This window comes from Vulpes lagopus, chromosome 12 (assembly GCF_018345385.1).
Source record: "Vulpes lagopus strain Blue_001 chromosome 12, ASM1834538v1, whole genome shotgun sequence".
Classification (NCBI taxonomy): Eukaryota; Metazoa; Chordata; class Mammalia; order Carnivora; family Canidae; genus Vulpes; species Vulpes lagopus.
Window position 1 is genome coordinate 70344790 of NC_054835.1, and position 19324 is coordinate 70364113.

Here is a 19324-nt window from a genome sequence, read left to right on the forward strand (position 1 = left end):
GACTTTTTTGAGAAGGCATCAAGAAAAGATTGAAAGTGTAAAAGAAAAGCATTATGGAGGATGTGTGTAGCAGTGCCAACATCTAGGTAATAATAAGCCTTAAAAGAGAGAAATATTAGGAAGGCAAAAACATTTTAAGAAATAATGGAGATAGGGGATCCCTGGGTGGCGCAGCGGTTTGGCGCCTGCCTTTGGCCCAGGGCGCGATCCTGGAGACCCGGGATTGAATCCCACGTCGGGCTCCCGGTGGATGGAGCCTGCTTCTCCCTCTGCCTGTGTCTCTGCCTCTCTCTCTATCTCTCTGTGACTATCATAAATAAATAAAAATTAAAAAAAAAAAAAAAAAAAGGAAAAGAAATAATGGAGATAAATGTCACCAAATCAAAGGATACAGCCTGAGGTCTTTATTGAAAGGACTCAGCAAAAGCCAAGTAGGAGAGAAGAGGGAAATCCACATTAGACACAATATTAAAGAAGGGAAGAAATTTTAAAAGCCCCAGAAATAAACAGTTCACCTGAAAAAGATCAAATTTACATCTCTTATGGACTGAATGTGAAAATTCCTATGTGAAACCCCTGCTCCACAGATGTTAGGAAGTAGGGTCTTTGAGAGGTAATTAAGTCATGAGGGGTGGAGCCCTCATGAATGGAATTAATCCCCTTTTAAAGCTAATCCCAAAGACCTCTCTCACCCTTTCTGCCATGTGAGGATACAACGAGAAGTTGGCAGTGTACAACCCAGAAGTTGGCAGTGTACAACCCAGACTCCAACCATACTGGCACCCTAGTCTTGAACTTACAGCCTCCAGAACTGTGAAGATTAAATTTTAGTTGTTTATAAGCCACTGCCTTCACCCCAGTCTATGCCAAATTGTTTTAACAGTCCAAACAGACTAAAACATTAAATATCTCAGCAGTTACATTGGAGACAAGAACATATTATTTTTAGAATGCTAAAAGGAATTTTGAAACTACTGTAACTGGCTATTGAAACACTTTTCGAGGAAGAAATCAATTAGGGAAATAAGTATAGGAGATTCTGCAAGAGATGTGTGACTTAAAGAGAATCAAATATTTTGGTAAAGTCTATTGCACTAATAGGGAAGGACAAAACAAGATAAAGGGAGAGAGGGAGGAGGGGAAGAAGGATGCAAGGAAGGAAGAAGGAAGGAAGGAAGGAAGGAAGGAAGGAAGGAAGGAAGGAAGGAAGGAAAGAAGGAAGGAAGGAAGGTCCAAAACAAGTCAGACCAAAACTGGATAATAACAACACATTAGATGGTGAGGAGGAAGAAGAAAGAAAGAGAACAAAAGAACATGAGAAATTAAGTATTTGTGTTATTGGGAGAAGATACAAATACAAATGTTTCAGAAATCAAAAGGGAAAAATAACACAGCTATGAGTCTTAAAAGCAACTATCATAATGATGTAACAGTAAACACTTACCTAGAACTTTATTCTTCCAAGGCATTATTCTGAGAATTTTACAGACATTAACACATTTTTTTTTAAAGATTTTACTTATTTATTCATGAGAGACACAAAGAGAGGCAGAGACACAAGCAGAGGGAGAAGCAGGTTCCATGCAGGGAGCCCGATGCAGCACTCGATCCCGCGTCTCCAGGATCGCACCCTGGACAGAATGTGGTGCTAAACCGCTGAGCCACCCAGGCTGCCCAACATTAACTCATTTAATTCTCACAACAATCAGATTCTTCTTTATTCTCATTTTAAAGATGAGGGTGCAGGCAAGACTTGCCTATGGACATATAACTAGTAATGGTGAATTCACTTTTAGATAATTTTTTGAGTGATTTAACATTTAAACCAGCATAGGAAAACATGATCCCTGCAGTGGAAAGCACAAAAACAGAAAAAAAGAAAGTATATTAGAAAATGTGAGACAAGATGGCAGAAGTAAATCTTTAAGAGTAGCCACAATAAATGTAAATGGATAAAATTCTTCAGTTAAATGGCAGAGTCAGATTGAATTTAAAAAACAATGTCAGGCAGCCCCGGTGGCACAGCAGTTTAGCGCCGCTTGTAGCCCAGGGCGTGATCCTGGAGACCCGGGATCAAATCCCATGTCAGGCTTCCTGCAGGGAGTCTGCTTCTCCCTCTGCCTGTGTCTCTGCCTCTCTCTGTGTGTCTCTATGAATAAAAAAATAAAAAAATAAATCTTTAAAAAACATAAAAATAAAAAAATAAAAAAAAAAACAATGTGTCAGTTACAAGAGATATATGTTTAAAATAAAAAGACATAGTGCTCGCTTCGGCAGCACATATACTAAAATTGGAACGATACAGAGAAGATTAGCATGGCCCCTGCGCAAGGATGACACGCAAATTCGTGAAGTGTTCCATATTTAAAAAAAAATAAAAATAAAAAAATAAAAAATAAAAAGACATAGAAAATTTAAAAATAAAAGGAAAAGACTCACCAAGCACATGGGGACCAAGAGAAAACCAGAGACTAATCCTATCTGACTAGATAGAATTTTAGGGAAAAGAGAAAAGAAAAAAACAATGTGTTACATGCTGGTGAACAAGAATACTGATAGAACATAAAGATACAGCCATTACAAACATACAGCTACATGTGTATATGTACATATATAAAATTTCACACCCAACAAACAGAATACACATTTTCTTCAAGCACATCTCTTATATTTAAAAATAGGCCATATATTAGCTCTTTTTTTTTTTTTTTTAATTTTTATTTATTTATGATAGTCACAGAGAGAAAGAGAGAGAGGCAGAGACACAGGCAGAGGGAGAAGCAGGCTCCATGCACCGGGAGCCCGACGTGGGATTCGATCCCGGGTCTCCAGGATCGCGCCCTGGGCCAAAGGCAGGCGCCAAACCGCTGCGCCACCCAGGGATCCCCATATAGTAGCCCTTAAGTCATATAAATCATTTCTTTGACCATGGTGCATAAAATTAGAATATGAAAGGATAGAAAAAAAAACTTTATGTTTGGAACCTAAAAAAGTGTCTAAATTATCATCTGATATAAATGAAAATCATAAAATGAAATAATTTAGACTGATAAGTAAATGATAACAAAACCACTGGAATCAAAATTGTGTAACACAACCAAAGTAGGTGTAGAGGAAAACTCTAACTCAAATATGTTAATCAGGAAATAAAAAATGTTAACAAATGAGCAAGGATTTAATTCAAGAGATTGGGAAAAGGTAACAGCAACCCTTGTTCTCTTCCCCTTCTCAAAATAATTTTTTAATTTTTATTTTTTATTTATTTATGATAGTCACAGAGAGAGAGAGAGAGAGAGAGAGAGAGAGGCAGAGACACAGGCAGAGGGAGAAGCAGGCTCCATGCACCAGGAGCCCAATGTGGGATTCGATCCTGGGTCTCCAGGATCGCACCCTGGGCCAAAGGCAAGCGCCAAACCACTGCACCACCCAGGGATCCCGCCCCTTCTCAAAATAACAAATAATGAAAAAAAAAATAATGAAGAGAAAACAATGTTAGAGAACAATAACATCAATTATGAAAGTTGAGATAAACCAAGAGTCGGATCCATAAAAGTACTGATCAATAAAATTTATTTGAAATAAGACTTATCAAGAAAAATATACAAAATTCAAAACAAAAAGGGGAAAGTAATTACAAATAAATCAGGTATCAAGAAAATGAAAGCATGAAGAATGGTTATATGCTAATGTGTGTAATACATGAAGTCCATGAATATTAAAAATACTGAAATTTGGTACAAGAAATAATATAGGCCTCAACTAGAACAATATGTGATAAGAAATTAAGAGATAAATGTAAATGTGTGGGGTGTATTTTTCCTTAGTTATAAGCTAATAAGTCAATATATGCCTGTTTACAAGATGCTAGTAGAAAACAGGAGACTCCTGGGTCAGAGACAAAGGCCCTTATTACTTATGGCACAGAAAGTAGCATAAGGATCATGTCTTCACTGGTTCTCCTTAACCCCCCAAAGCACCAAGGGAGGGGCTGGGAGGGACCCGAATGAATCCAACATGAAGAGGTTCATGTCCCAGCCTAGGAACACTAAGTTTAGGGAACCCATCTCTTTTATAACAAACAGTAAGTAAGCCTGCTCTTTGTCTGAGGAGACATTGCTGCATCCTTCTATGTTGCTCATGGCAAACATGATTGCTCATGGCGAGCTCAATGCTGAAAAGTGGTGTGGGTAAAGATTGATTAGGGCTTTGCATTCTTGGCATGCCCACAATGAGAACATACAGGGATGTTCAGAGTCCATGGCAGCATCTCTCGAGGATAATCTACACCTTGACCCTATATGTTCTTGACCAAACTTAAGTTTTTATGTAACTATGCCACTTCATTGGCCATGCTCCTTAATTTAACCAACAGGGGCTAAGATCAAACCTGTTCAATTTGTCTCATATAGTTTTAGATAAGGCTAATGATATCAATAAGATTCTGAGCAGCAGGAAGAGGCTAACCAAGCTGTACTGACCTCATTCATGCTTTGCAGTATCCCAGACACAGCCAACTGCAAATAAATATGGGGAACAGTGGGTGTTATTTTAGATATCCGGGATGTAGTCTAAGGTCAATCTGTTATTCATGATGACTCTTGCAACATAAACTGATCCACTCATCTCTGGTATCATTGTCAACGGGGCAATAGATATGCCAAAATATAGATGAGCCTCATCCACAACGGAAAGATAGGCTGTTGTCATCTCTCCCCCACTTACAGATAGCCCAAAGAGTCACAAGTTGCTCTAGCTTGGAGTTTATTTTGAAACTTGATTTGGATGGTCATTACATTGGTTTAGTTAAGAAACATGGGCCATGTCATGGAGTAGTTGCAGCCTGGATAGGCATACATGGCATAACCAAGGCTGCTCAGCAATCAAGAGAAGCTATGAATTTGCATCGATCAGGTTTTTGAAAGATGGTACTAAAAAAAAAAAAAAAAAAAAAAAAAAAGATCGTGCTGGTCTGTGTGATTGTACATATACAAGGCAGAGTCCATGTTTGGGAGCTGCCACTGATGGCATTAGGCATAACGAAATGGTGGAAGAGCAGCCGTGCCTGCGTGAATTTTTCAGTTCTCCTAGCACATGGCCAGGGATGACAGATACAGAAGCAGGTTAGATTGCCAGCCACTGCAGTTTCTTGATTCAGGCAGACCATATGATTTTTTGCCAGGCTGCAATGTAGGCTCTTTGTAGGGGACAAAGAGGGCATTCATTGCTATTGGTTTGGGCCCCGCTCAAAGAATGCTGATTTGTGGATTAGCAGATATAAAGGACCAAATAGAATGCCCAATAGAGGCACATACTGTCTCCTGTTCCCAAAAAAGTCCCCACAAGATGCTCAACCTCCTTTTTGGTTGGGGCATGGCTGGAGATACAGCACTTTTTCCTGAGGTGCCAGAGGAATTGAGTAATGTGAATCTGTCCATACAGTCCCAAGAAGCTTCACTTGGCAAGTAAGCCTCTGAATTTTGTTGAGGGTTATCAGCCACCTCTGCTGGGGGAGTTGTTAGAGAGTCCTCCTTAAAACAGAGATTTCTGACTTGCCAGACGAGAGGATATCATCTTCAGGAGGAAAACTGTGAAATTAGAGGGTAGAGGCATCCATGCTAAAATCCTGACTCGCCTACTAGTGACAAATGGCAGTTAAGTTTGTCCCACAAGCATGTCTCTACTTTCTGCTCTTCCCTGATTGGGATAAATCCCCTCTGACACTTATGGTACAGGTATATAAGTATATAACACCTCAATTCCTACTATTCCATTCAGATGTGCAAGCAACAACAGTGTTTTTTTTTTTTTTAAGATTTTATTTATTCATAAGAGACACAGAAAGAGAGGCAGAGACACAGGCAGAGGGAGAAACAGGCTCACCACAGGGAGCCGGATGTGGGACTCGATCCCAGGACCCCGGGATCACAACCTGAGCAGAAGGCAGATGCCCAACCACTGAGTCACCCAGGCGTCCCTATTCTCTTTCTTTTTTTTTTTTTTTATAATTTTTATTTATTTATGATAGTCACAGAGAGAGAGAGAGAGAGAGAGGCAGAGACACAGGCAGAGGGAGAAGCAGGCTTCATGCACCGGGAGCCCGACGTGGGATTCGATCCCGGGTCTCCAGGATCGCGCCCTGGGCCAAAGGCAGGCGCCAAACTGCTGCGCCACCCAGGGATCCCTCTATTCTCTTTCTTAAGTCAGTTTTGGTAACTCAGTTTTTCTGCAAAATCTATTTCATCTAGATTTTTAAAAAATCTATAACTTAGTAATTTCTCTTTTCTTATGAAATGTTTGCATGTGTATGTGTGTGTGTGTCCTCACTAATTGACCACGGGTTGGCCAATTTTTTTTCTAAGAATCAACTTTTTATTTTGTTGATCAAATCCTTTGCTTGATTTGTTTTCTATTTCATTGACTTCTCTTTTCATCCCTTCCTTCTTTCTGCTTTTGTTGTTTTTGCTTTCCTTCTTGAGTTATGTACTTAGCTCATTTTTAATCTTTCTTATTTTCTATTTTTTAAGATTGTATTTATTTTTCTATTTATTCATGAGCGACACAGAGAGAAAGAGAGAGAGAGAGGGAGAGGCAGAGGCAGAGACACAGGCAGAGGGAGAAGCAGGCTCCATGCAAGGAGCCTGACGTGGAACTGGATCCTGAGTCTCCAGGATCAGGTCCTGGGCTGAAGGCAGCACTAAAAGGCTGAGCCACCTGGGCTGCCCCTTTTATTTTCTAATGTATTCATCAAAGGCTACAAAATTTCCCCTGAGAACTTCAGGCTGTTCCCCCACATGGTTTTTAGTCATTTTTTTTGTCATTGCTTTCTAAATAGATTTCTATTTCAGTTCTGAATTACTTCTTAACTGGGGTCACTACATAATTTATCCTCCAAATTTGGACACTTTTGCCAATGAAATATATATTATGTCAGGACAATAGGTAAAAGTCAGGACTGTTTTGGGTGAACTGGAAAATACGGTCATCCTATTTTTATCACACTATTTTTTAAAAGATTTATTTGTTTGTTTGAGAGAGAGAGAGAGAGACCGACAGAGGGAGAGAGAGAGCATGAGCAAGAGGGACAGAAGGAAAGAGGGAGAAAATCTCAAGCAGACTCTGTGCTGAGTGCAGAGCCCGATGAGGAGCTCGATCCCACTACACTGAGATCATGACCAGAGCTAAAACCCAGAGTCAGATGCTTGACCAACTGCACCACGCAGGTGCCCCATATGGTCATCCTATTTTTAACACAAGAGTTATTGAAAAGTAATAGAAGTTTTAAATTTCTCACATAGTGGTTACAAATTTTAAATTTGTTGAATTTTGATGGATTTAGTTTTTTGAAATTTATTAAGGTTTGGTTTTTTTTGGCCTAAAACTTGATTAGTTTTTGTGACTGGCGCCAATAGTTTTGTTCAAAATGCATATTTTCTGCTTGGTGAGTACACATCTCTTGATATCTTTTGGATCAAACTTGTTAATTCTGTATATGGTTAAGATGCCTGAGTGGCTCAGTGGTTGAGCATCTGCCTTCAGCTCAGGGTATGCTCCCGGGATCTGGGATCGAGTCCCCAATCAGGCTCTTTGCAGGGAGCCTGCTTCTCCCTCTGCCTATGTCTCTACCGTTCTCTCTTTATCTCTGTGTGTCTCTCATGAATAAATGAATAAAACCTTTAAAAAAATCTCTATATCGACTATCTCTATAGCTTTGTGTGATTTGTCAATTTCTAAGAAAAGTTAAAAAGTATCCCACTCTAAGAGCAAATTTTTAACTTTTCCTTTTGTTTCGGTTTTTGGCTTAAATATTTCAAAAGCTCTGTTAGATATGTAAAGTTTCAGGACTGTTATATATATATATATATATATGTATTAAATATTTTATTTATTTATTCATGAGAGACACACAGAGAGAGGCAGAGACACAGGCAGAGGTAGAAGCAGGCTCCATGCAGGGAGCCCGATGTGGGACTCGATCCCAGACCCCAGGATCACGCCCTGAGCTGAAGGCAGATGCTTCACTACTGAGCCACTCAGGTGCCCCAGGACTGTTCTATTTTTTGTCGGCTTGTACCTTTTAGCACTTGATACCTTTTTTTGACATCTCTTTTATCAGGTATTAACATTGCTACAGCTTTTTGAAATATAGTTTATATACATCCATACAATTCATCCATTTAAATGTATGATTTAATGATTTTTATTATATTTGCAGAGCTGTGTGACTCTTACTACAACCAATTTTAGAACATTTTCGTCATCCCCCAAAAGAAGCATACTCAGTGAGAGTTACTCACCACTTTCCTCCAACTTTCTTCCTTCAACCATGAAATCTGTTACTATCTCTATAGATTAACCTGTCATACAGGTTAATTTGGTAAAGGTGGAATCATACAGTATGTGGTCCTTTATGTCTGGCTTTTAGTTAGCATAAGATTTTCAAGGTTCATCCATGCAGTAGCGTGTATCAGCATTTCATTTCTTTTAATCTCCAAATAGTAGTATTCCATTGTATGGATAACAGCACTTTTTGTTCAATCCATTCATCAGTTGGTGGACATTTGGATTGTTTCCACTTTTTGGCCATAATGCTACTATAAATATTCATGTACATGTTTTTTTTTCATGTACATGTTTTAGAGGGATATATTTTCATTTCTTGAGTGTATACTTTGGAGTGTAAATTCTGGGTCACGTGATATCTCCATATTTAACATTTTATTTTATTTTTTTAAAAGATTTTATTTAAAAAAAAAAGATTTTATTTATTTATTCATGCGATACAGAGAGAGAGAGAGAGAGATAGAGGCAGAGACACAGGCTCCACGCAGGGAGCCTGACATGGGACTCGATCCCTGGTCTCCAGGATCACACCCTGGGTTGAAGGCAGCGCTAAACCGCTGAGCCACCTGGGCTACCCGATATTTAACATTTTAAAGAACTGCCAATTATTTCCTCAAGTGGCTGCACCATTTTATGTCATCACCAGCAATATATGAGGATTCCAGTTTTTCTACATTCTCACCAACACGTTATTATATATTTTTAATTATAGCTATCCTAATAGGTATTTCATTGTGATTTTGATTTGCACATCCCTGATAGTTAATGGTGTTGAGCATCTTTTCATTTTCTTATTGGCTACTTGCATATCATCATTGGAAAAATATCTATTTAGACTCTTTGCTCATTTTAAAATTAGGATGTTTGCCTTTTTAATTATTGAGTTATACAAGTTCTTTATATGTTCTGTATACAAGTCCCTTTATCAGACACATAATTTTCTTTTTTTTAATTGGTTTATTTTTATTTTTTTGAAGATTTTATTTATTCATGAGAGACACAGAGAGAGAGAGAGAGAGGCAGAGACACAGGTAGAGGGAGAAGCAGGCTCCTCACAGGAAGCCTGATGCGGGACTCGATCCTGGGACTCCAGGATCATGCCCTGAGCCAATGGCAGACGCTCAACTGCTGAGCCACCCAGGTGTCCCCAGACATATGATTTTCAAATACATTTTCTCATTCTGTGACTCATATTTTCACTCTCTTGATGGTATCATTTGTAGCACAAAAGTTTTTAATTTCGATGTAGTTTAATTTAATTTTTTGTTGTTGTTGTTGTTGCTTTGTGCTTTTGGATGTCATCTAAGAAACCATCGTCTGACTCAGGAATGTAAAGATTTACTCATGTTTTCTTCTAAGAGTTTTATAATTTTAGCTCTTTCCTTTAGGTTTACGATCCATTTTGAATTAATTTTTGTGAATGGTGTGAGATAGTTGTCCAGCTTCATTCTTTTGCATCTGGATATCCAGTGGTCTCATTTGCTTTTTTAAATTCGTATTTGCCTAGGAAGGTATTTCCTCTATCATCTATCTATATCTATCATCTATTTATTTTTAAAAGATATTACTTATTCATTAATGAGAGACACAGAGAGAGAGGCAGAGACCTACCTAGACAGAGGGAGAAGCAGGTTCCTTGCAGGGAGCCTAGTGTGACACTCTATTCCCGGACTAGGATCACACCCTGAGCCGAAGGCAGATGCTCAAACTCTGAGCCACGCAGGTGTCCCTGCTTTATTTTTAGATACCATCATAACTTTGTAATTTAGTTGTTACGTATATGAGATCCAACAGTTATTCTCATTGCCTAGATTTGATGAAGTGTCTGAATGACAGACCCATGCATAAAGATACAATGGATAGAATAAGTGTTCTGATTTCTCACCCCATCCCAGGAGCTATTGCTTGCCCTCTGAGCCATTTAAATAAGGCCGCCTCACTCACAATAAAAATTCTGAATATGGGGCACCTGGGTGGCTCAGTTGTGGAGCATCAGCCTTCAGCTCAGGTCATTATCCAGGGTCCTAGGATTGAGTCCCACCTTGGGCTCTTCGTAGGGAGTCTGCTTCTCACTCTGCCTATGTCTCTTTCTTACAGCCTTTCCATAACCCCTAATATAGCAGTTAAGTGGTTAAATATTTTAAAAATTCCCAATGTTCTTCATCTTTTGTGTTATATTATGGTCTCTGAAAATCTGTCTTAACTGAAAGGCAGCTATTTCAAACATTTTTTTAAAACATTTTTTTATTTTATTTATTCATAGAGACAGAGAGAGGCAGAGACACAGGCAGAGGGAGAAGCAGGCTCCATGCAGGGAGCCCGACGTGGGACTCGATCCCGGGTCTCCAGGATCACACCCTGGGCTGAAGGCAACACTAAACCGCAGAGCGACCCGGGAAAGGCAGCTATTTCAAAAGTGAAATACTGGGCTGATACCTGGCTTACTGTGTCACACTATTATTACAGCACCAAATGTAGTAACTATGAATGAATGTGTTTGAAAAGTGAAGGAAAAAAACAGAACCTGTCAAAAGTGGTGCCTGACAGCTTTGATTTCTGAGGCCCATGAGACACAAAGCCCAACTAGAAAGATCTCCTATGAGCATTAAATTCTCTAGGACTCTTTCAATATATTTTTTAAAAGATTTTATTTATTCATGAAAGACACAGAGGCAGAGACACGGGCAGAGGGAGAACCAGGCTCCATGCAGGAGGGCTGACAGGTCCCAAGACTCCAGGGTGACGCCCCGCCAAAGGCAGGCGCTAAACCGCTGAGCCACCCAGGCGTCCCAACTCTTTCAGTATTTGAAGGCTGTATAATTGGGAGTACCTTGCCCTGAAAATTAAAAAGATGGAGATCTACACTTGATTTGTATACATTTGAGTTTTCATAGAGTCTGTTTTCATGTAGTTGGCAAGACTAAATATGTCAAGAAAAAAATCTCAGTTATATGTCCTACACAGATTTAAATTTTGGCTCTGAGAACTTCTAGTGCTACTGGATCAGATCAGAAAGAATTAAAAAAAAAATTCCAGTATAGTTAACATACAATGTTAAATTAGTTTCAGGTGTACAATATAGGGATTCTCAAATCAGAAGACACTCGCTCAGCTCCTGGTAAAATTCTTCATTATGCTTATTTGGAATGAAGCAGACATCATTTAGAATATGCAAACACTGAACAACTGAATTTTACCTATATTCACAATGTTTATTTAGAAAAACCCAGTTGGGGCAGGCCCGGCGGCTCAGCGGTTTAGCGCCGCCTTCAGCCCAGGGTGTGATCCTGGAGTCCCGGGATCGAGTCCCACGTCGGGCTCCCTGCATGGAGCCTGCTTCTCCCTCTGCCTGTGTCTCTGCCTCTCTCTCCGTGTGTGTCTCTCATGAATAAATAGATAAGATCTTAAAAAACAACAACAAAGAAAAGCCCAGTTGGATAAAGCAACATGCACTAGACTCTCCCAGTATCAAAGTTTATTCTTTGAAGTCATGCAGTTACATCATAACTATTAGTTCTGCTTTTGGCATCCGGATATGTGGCTCAATATTCAGCCCCTATTAGGTCACCTGTCATCTTTTGTTACAGACGTTTTTTCTAAATGTTGTTTCCATTTTCTTTATTAATAACGATACCGAATTATGTTTTAGCATCTTTGCGGGTCTAGTGAAGGCAAAGATCCCTAGAGACCGATTTCCGAGTTTCACTGAAGCGGCCACAGCGAAACGTATGGAGGAAAAAAAAAAGTCTCAGCGTCTCCAGTTAGGCCACAAAATGAAAAGCGATCCCGATTTTCCTTCAAACATCAAACTTCGGGGCAGCCCCGGTGGCGCAGCGGTCTAGCGCCGCCTGCAGCCCAGGGCGTGACCCTGGAGTCCCGGGATCGAGTCCCGCGTCGGGCTCCCTGCGTGGAGCCTGCTTCTCCCTCTGCCTGTGTCTCTCTGTCTCCAATGAGTAAATGAATAAAATCATTTATTCTAGTGAATAAAATCTTTAAAAAAAAACCCCATCAAACTTCGTATTGAATCCCAACACGGATGGGGACAGCGACGCCCAAGGTGGATGTCCCTCCTTCCCGGTGTAGAGGGTGGACGCGGGAAGCCCGGTGTGGCGGCGTGGGCGCTCCGCGGGGACCTGCCTGTGGCGCCGGCTTCGCGTGCTGCGGGTGACGACCGGCGGGACCCCCCGCGGCAGCAGACCCAGCGCCCAGCGCAGCCGCCGCCGGTGCGGGGCGGGAGCCGTCGGACGCGCGCGCTTCCCCGCGGCCCGGGGTCCGGGGCGGAGGCGGGCGGGGCGGCGGCGCGGGTCCGAGCGCCTGAGGCGCCGGCGGGGCACGTGACCACGGCGCGCGGGGCCGGACGCGCAGTGCCGCGCGGCGGCGGCGGCGGGGAGAGCAATGGAGGCCGCGGCCGCCTGAGGGGCGGGTGCGCTGCCGGGGCTGCTGCGGAGGCTGCCGCTGCTGAGCCGCCGGCGGGGTCGCGTCCGCCCGCCGCGCGCGCGGGGCCGCCGGTCGCCGTCCGGTCGCTGTGGCCGCGGGGGACTCAGGTGAGCGCCCCGTCGGCCCCGCGGCCGCAGCCGCACAATGGGGGCAGCGCGCGGGCTTCTCCGCTGCCCTCGCGACCCCCCCCCCCGCCTCCTCGTCGGCGCCGCGCCCTGGGGCGTGCGGGCTCCGCGGACTGCGGGGCGGGCCCTGCCTGAGGAGCCGGCGCAGGGAGCCCGGGCGGCCGAGCCTGCGGGCGGGCTGCGCCCCGGGAACTCGCGGAGAGCGCGGGAGCTTGTAGCGGCGCTGCCCGCCCCGCGCCGGGCGCCCTGACCCGGGGTCCGGGGGTCCGGGGGTCCCGGGTCCCCGCTGCGGCCGGGGCCGCGCGACTCCTCGCCGTCTGGGGTCTCGGACGCCGACGGCGCGCAGCCCTCTCCCCCGCCGGAGCTGCCGTGCTTTGTTTAAGCTCCGCCAAGCCGTTTCGCACAAACTCCGGTCGCCCCGGTTCTGATGAGCCACCACTCTGACGGCCGAGGCCAGACAAAGGTTCTCCCTGTGTGAGGGCTGCAGCCGGGGCGGGGACCGCACGCCGCCACGCCGGGGCTGTGAAACGCGCTCCGCTTATCTCCCCTCAGGCGCTCCCGGCGATGCTTTCCCCGGTCCTGTGACCGTCCTTCCCCGCCGAGGTGTGTCGGGGTGAGATTGGACCTGCCGACCCCGCGGATACGGTAGGTGGGGTCTGGCTTTTACTTTACGTTCATGGTTATCGGCAAACCCAAGGGCGGACGTTTACGTTTCGTGTTTGTCGTTCTCAGAGAAAAAAGAGGCATCGTGGTAATTTTGTGCATTCTGGGTCTTTTGAGAAAGAACGTGTTTTTGAGAAAGGGCGCGTTGACTCAGTAGGTGGAGGGGGACAAGGTGCAGGGGGGCACCTGGTGACGACGACCATGTGTTGTGAAATTTTAAGACGGTTTTAGGGGATAATGGCCCGGAAACTGATCTGGTGTAGGTGAGGGAGTGTGAGTCTGTTGGGGGTGGTGGGGATGGAGAGGGAGTGGTTAGAATACAAAGGATAAGGCAATTTTAGTAAAGGGTCCTTAGTAAATACGGCGTAGCAAGATTTCAAGTCACTAAGTTGCCAGTACATCTATATTCACCTTTGTCAGAATCACCTATCTTAGTCGTTGCATTATATTTAAAATGGCTAACAGTTACTTGGTGTTGTATGCGACTCAGGAATCCGAATACAACAATCAGTTTTGAGTCCTTTTTAAAACGTCAACAAAGGAAATACACCTTCGCTACCGCCTCCTTTATAAGAAACCTGAATCCTAGTTCAATATATTCAACAGAAAATTGCCTGTAAGAGAAGAAATTTCAAAGGCAAGTTTTCTAAAAGAACATTTTGGAAAATGCATCTTATGTAGGTGATAGGGCTGCGCTGTAGATTACTTCAACTCAGAAATGGGAAGGGGAAAAAAAAAATCATGCTACTAGATTGCCCATTTCCAATATTAAAATGTGTTCTCAAAAAAAAAAAATGTGTTCTCTTCAAAACCTTATTTTTACAGTCCCCTCTGACATCGAGGAACTTTCACGCCAAAGGCTTAGTGCTTAGCACTAAATTTGGAGTCAAGAAAATAGTAATATCTACTCACCATACTTAGGCATTTGGTGCAGGAAACAAAAGCTACCACGTAGTTTTTTTCTAAACTGTAAAGCACTATAGTAAATGTAAGCTATTTTTGCTGGATGAACTTGTGGCTTACAAAAATTAATTGAAATTAATATGAAATTCTCCAGGCAAGGGATAGTTTATAGTATTTTTCTGTAGTGTACATTTCTAATTTGGCTTATGGTAGGTGTTCAATAAATAGTTATGGAAAGAATAAATTAATGGAAAATAGAATACAGATGGATAAAACATGCATACAGATTGAATTGGCTTTCTTTTTTTGGTTTAATGAACAGTTGCTGAAGGCCTACTGTGTGTCAAAACTGCAAAATGTTTCCACAGATAGTTTATAAAAGCCTGGTGAGCTTCCTTTTTTGATCATTTTTTGATATATGTTTCTATGAAGAACAGGGCCCATTGAGTGGTATTAATGATCACCTCATATAACTGGGTTGCACAATAAAGCATTTCACTTGTTGTGTATACATATACTTTCTCATAATGGCCTCTGAGAAGGCAGGCCAGATATTATCATTCTTGTTTTGTAGGTGAGGAAATCCAGACACAGCGAGATTAAATGACTTACCAACTCCTTGCCACTGAAGCAACAATGCCAGGGACAGAGGCTGGATCTCATACCTAGTGTTTTCACCTCTGAATCACACTGTCTTTTTCAAGACATACTATACTCCAGAAAATCACTCTCAAAATAGGCTTCATGAAAAAGTCTAACTTTGGGGACGCCTGGGTGGCTTAGCGGTTGAACGCCTGCCTTCGGTTCAGGGCGTGATCCTGGAGACCCGGGATTGAGTCCCACATCGGGCTCCCTGCATGGAGCCTACTTCTCTCTCTGCCTGTGTCTCTGTCTCTCTCTCTTTCTTTCTGTGTCTCTCATGAATTAAAAAAAAAAATTCTAACTTTTCAATAACTTATATAAGGGAAACTTCTATTTTAACAACCTAGTAATTGCTGAAGTGGTTAAATGTGCAAGTTCTAGAGTCAGGTGACTAAATTTGAACTAGCACTGCATCTTTGGCAAGTGACTAAATATCTTCAAGTCTCAGTTTCCTCATCTGTAGAATGGTGGAAGTAATAGTACCTATCTTATAGGGTTTGGGGAGGTATCAAATGAAATCATGCATGTGCATAGCACAATGTCTTGCAAAAACTAAGCATTCACTGTCAACTAATTATCATTATTATACTGTAAAGTAGTGACTTTATGTTATTTATTTGAGAGAGCGAGAGTGAGAGAGCGTGTGCAGGTGTGCTAGGGGTCAAGGGAAGGAGCAGAGGGGGAAGGAGAAGGAGGGGGAAAGAATCTCAAGTAGACTCTGCCAAGCGTGGACTCCTAGTCAGGGCTCAGTCTCATGACCCCAGCTGAAGCTAAGAGTTCGATGCACAACTGACTGAGCCACCCAGGCACCTTTAAAACAGTGGCTTTTAATTTTTTTGCCCAGTAAGAGGTGAATTTTATATTGCCAGTCAGTATACAGACACATTACAAATACGTTAAAAAAATTAATAAATCAATGCTTAGGCTTCCTATGTGGAATGCATTCTTATATTTCTATCTCATTTAAAAATGCTGGTTAAGAATCTCTAAATGATTTGAGATTCATTAATGGTTAGAACCTGAAGTTTGAAAAGCACTAATGTAAGGGATGATCAGGTTAAATGAAAGAAAGATCTACTATTGAATCTTTATATTTTTTCCTTTTAACCATTTATATCATTTGGAATGAGTATTAAATCACACTGAAAATGGATTCCTAAATATTTTGTAGTAATTACAGCCGTTTATTGAATATCATGATCTAGGTAGTGTGCTAAGCAGCCTATTTATGTATGTTATCTAATTTAGTGCTCACGACAGCCTGTAATTTGGCCCTGTGTTTCCATTTGATAATTGAGATTAAGACTCAGAGAGGTTTTATGAACTTGCCCAAGGTCATAAAGTTAGAGATGAAGCAAGAATTCATACTGAGTTCTCTTTGACCCCAGAGTTCTCTGCTGTCTCCCCCCCCCCCCACTCTGTTCCTATGTTCTGTCACAGTGATTGCTGTAGATGTATCATTCTTTTTGTGTAAATTCTTTTTGTTGTATCAAGAATTTACCTCTTGAGATACATCTTTGTAGTTTCCTTTAAAAGGACCCACCTGAAGAAAATTTTCGACTTAAAGTAGGAAAGCATATTGGGTAGACTAGTACTTCATTTTGACTTGGCCATTCTTTGATGTAAATATTTTGGAATAGCTTCTCAGGTTTTTACGATAGAGTCAATTAATTGGTCAGTTTTATTGAGCACCCAGAGGTTTAATATGTCTTCAAAAGAGAGATGAAATAGCTGTGTAACCATAAAAAGACTTCATTACAAATGAATTCCAGCTTTTGTTAAGGCACAAAATGAAGACTTAAGAGCTGCAAAGAGTATTTTATAGTATATTGATTTGTCTCAAAATCACCAGGCAGTAAAAATATTTATTTTGTAAAGTACTTGTAAGGAAGTACAACTAACTGCCCTATTTAAAAAAAATGAAAAAAAAATTTTTTTCGTATTCCAGTTCTTTGCAAGTGTTTCTTAATTTCTTTTTAAAAGATTTTATTTATTTATTCATGATAGACTTAGAGAGAGAGGCAGAGACACAGGCAGAGGGAGAAGCAGGTTCCATACCGGGAGCCCGACGTGGGACTTGATCCCGGGACTCCAGGATCGTGCCCTGGGCCGAAGGCAGGCGCTAAACCGCTGAGCCACCCAGGGATCCCCAGTGTTTCTTAATTTTTAGCAGTATTTCAATTTTAATTTTTCTGATTTTTGGGAATTTTCCTCTTCTAAAAATATTGTCAGAAAGAAGGAATGTTTTGAGGGAATATATTTTATAAATAGTACTTAGAATTTACAATAGATGATTTTAAATGACAGTGGAAAAGCAGATTTCACTGTTTCACATTTACATCTTAAAATTCAGACTCTTGCAGTATTTGGTTTGCCTATTACTGTCGACATACAGGAGTGTTTCTTATAAATTAGATGATTACTAGGTGCTTAAATATATACAAATATGCTCCTGTTTTTACATTATAGTGTCTATGCATGGAGCTTTAAACTATTAACTGTATGTTTAAACACTTTATTTGTTGAATTAGGGTTAGTCTTTTCAGATTTGATAATTTTAAAGTCAGTTTGTCATGATGATATATTAGACAAAGAACAGCAGTTTCATGGTTTATTTATGTGGTTTGAAAATCCATATGTTTCTCTTCATCAGTCTTCATTTTCTGTTAAGATTAGATAAAAGGGAATTTATTTTATATCAGATTTCATCCTTAGGTTAGCCCTCAAAAAATTGTTTGACCGCAATGAAATTTGTACACATTTAGTAAGCTTAGATCTAATGCTTAATTTATTAACTTATTAACTTATTCCTTTTGTTTAATACTCGACCCTTAGTGAAGTGGTATAGTTTGAGCATCAAGAAACATTCCAGCTATTGAATAGTTGTCGTAATTTGAATACTAAACCTGGTTACCATTACATTTTGTACTATTATTTTTTTATTGAAGTATAATTGATATAACACGTATATCATATGGTGTACAACATGTGGATAGTACTATTCTCAATGTGAAAATTCTTAGAGATAAGAGCACAATCAATTTAGATGTTATGCTAGTGGCTTTGAGGCAGATACATATGCATATCGTAGATTTACATATATGTATGATTTCCACAGATATGAGAAGTGCAAGATTATAAACTCAATCTATAAATTTAAAAAATTCTTACATAACTTTGAGAAAATTAAAAAACAGTAAAAACCTTTAAGAGATGTTTATAGTTACATGTTATCAGAAACAGTTAAGAAGCCAAATAGCCCAACCATGTGGAATAACTTTTATATTGTAATAAGTTTGCATATGAAAAGGTGATTCCATTTGAAATGTGAAAATTAAAATCAGGAATATTTTCAATCAGACTTTAAAATCTTCACCAGCTCTTTCAGATGTTTGTAGAGTTTTTCAAAAGTGTACTTTAAGGCTTACGGGGAAATTTCAATAAACTTGCTTCTAAAACTTGTGCTGTATTAAATATTAGGAGTTTGAGGCAAAGATACAGAAACTGCAGCCCTGAAACACTTTGGGAAATATTTAAATCAGAAGTGAGTACTCAGCTCATTAGAGACAGGTTGTTAGAATGTAAAACAGGTAGCAGCTGCTAAGAGGAATTATTCCCAGTAACAAGAAGGACAATTTACTAGAAAGGTGTTGGTTTTTTACCAGAGGAGGTAAGAACAATCTACCCAGAGGTCCACTGGCCTCCCTGGGGAGGGATTGGCTGGCACTGTGGGACAAGGGGAACAGTCAGGGAGGGGATGCAATAGAGAAATTTGGTGATTATTTCAATCTGAGATAAGCTGGATTCAGTATATAATCTGTGAAGATTCTTGTTAACCCATGGTTTATAATTGTTAACTCATGGTTTCCTCACAAAGGAGACAGAGAAGGGAAAGGCCATGGTCCTATGATCACTGTTTTTGGAAGAGTCAACATCAGTACACTGAACCCCCTTGACAAAACCATTTGTGGGCTTAGGTGGAGGTCTAATGTTCTTAGGGAAGCTTGTGACTGATCGAGCAGAGCTAGTAAGACACTGCTGGTGAATTCCAGATTGCTTTAAAGGCTGCATGCAGGATTTTCTTCATTTTGAAAAGTTCTTAATAAATGTAGAGTGACTTTTTCTCTACCAGGGTATTGTTGTGACAGACACAGTGGACTTTCTTGGCATTATTAATGATGCAGCTGCCCAGGCATGTTTGTGATGGGTTAACT

At 41.1% G+C, this 19324-nt stretch overlaps 1 protein-coding gene and 1 non-coding gene across 7 annotated transcripts in view; both read left to right on the forward strand.

The window, feature by feature from the left end:
* The first annotated feature begins 2261 nt into the window (after positions 1-2261).
* Positions 2262-2368, forward strand: LOC121474276. Its single transcript, XR_005983298.1, has one exon. It is a non-coding gene; the product is annotated as a U6 spliceosomal RNA (small nuclear RNA).
* Positions 2369-12711: 10343 nt separating this feature from the next.
* The window catches only part of CRACD (capping protein inhibiting regulator of actin dynamics), a 277301-nt gene continuing 270688 nt past the window's right edge, over positions 12712-19324 (forward strand). For all 6 annotated transcript variants that reach the window (XM_041724742.1, XM_041724747.1, XM_041724744.1 and 3 more), the window contains exons 1-2: positions 12712-12884; positions 13455-13547. The gene's annotated coding sequence lies outside the window, so the exon portion shown is untranslated. The remainder of the gene's footprint in view (positions 12885-13454; positions 13548-19324) is intronic.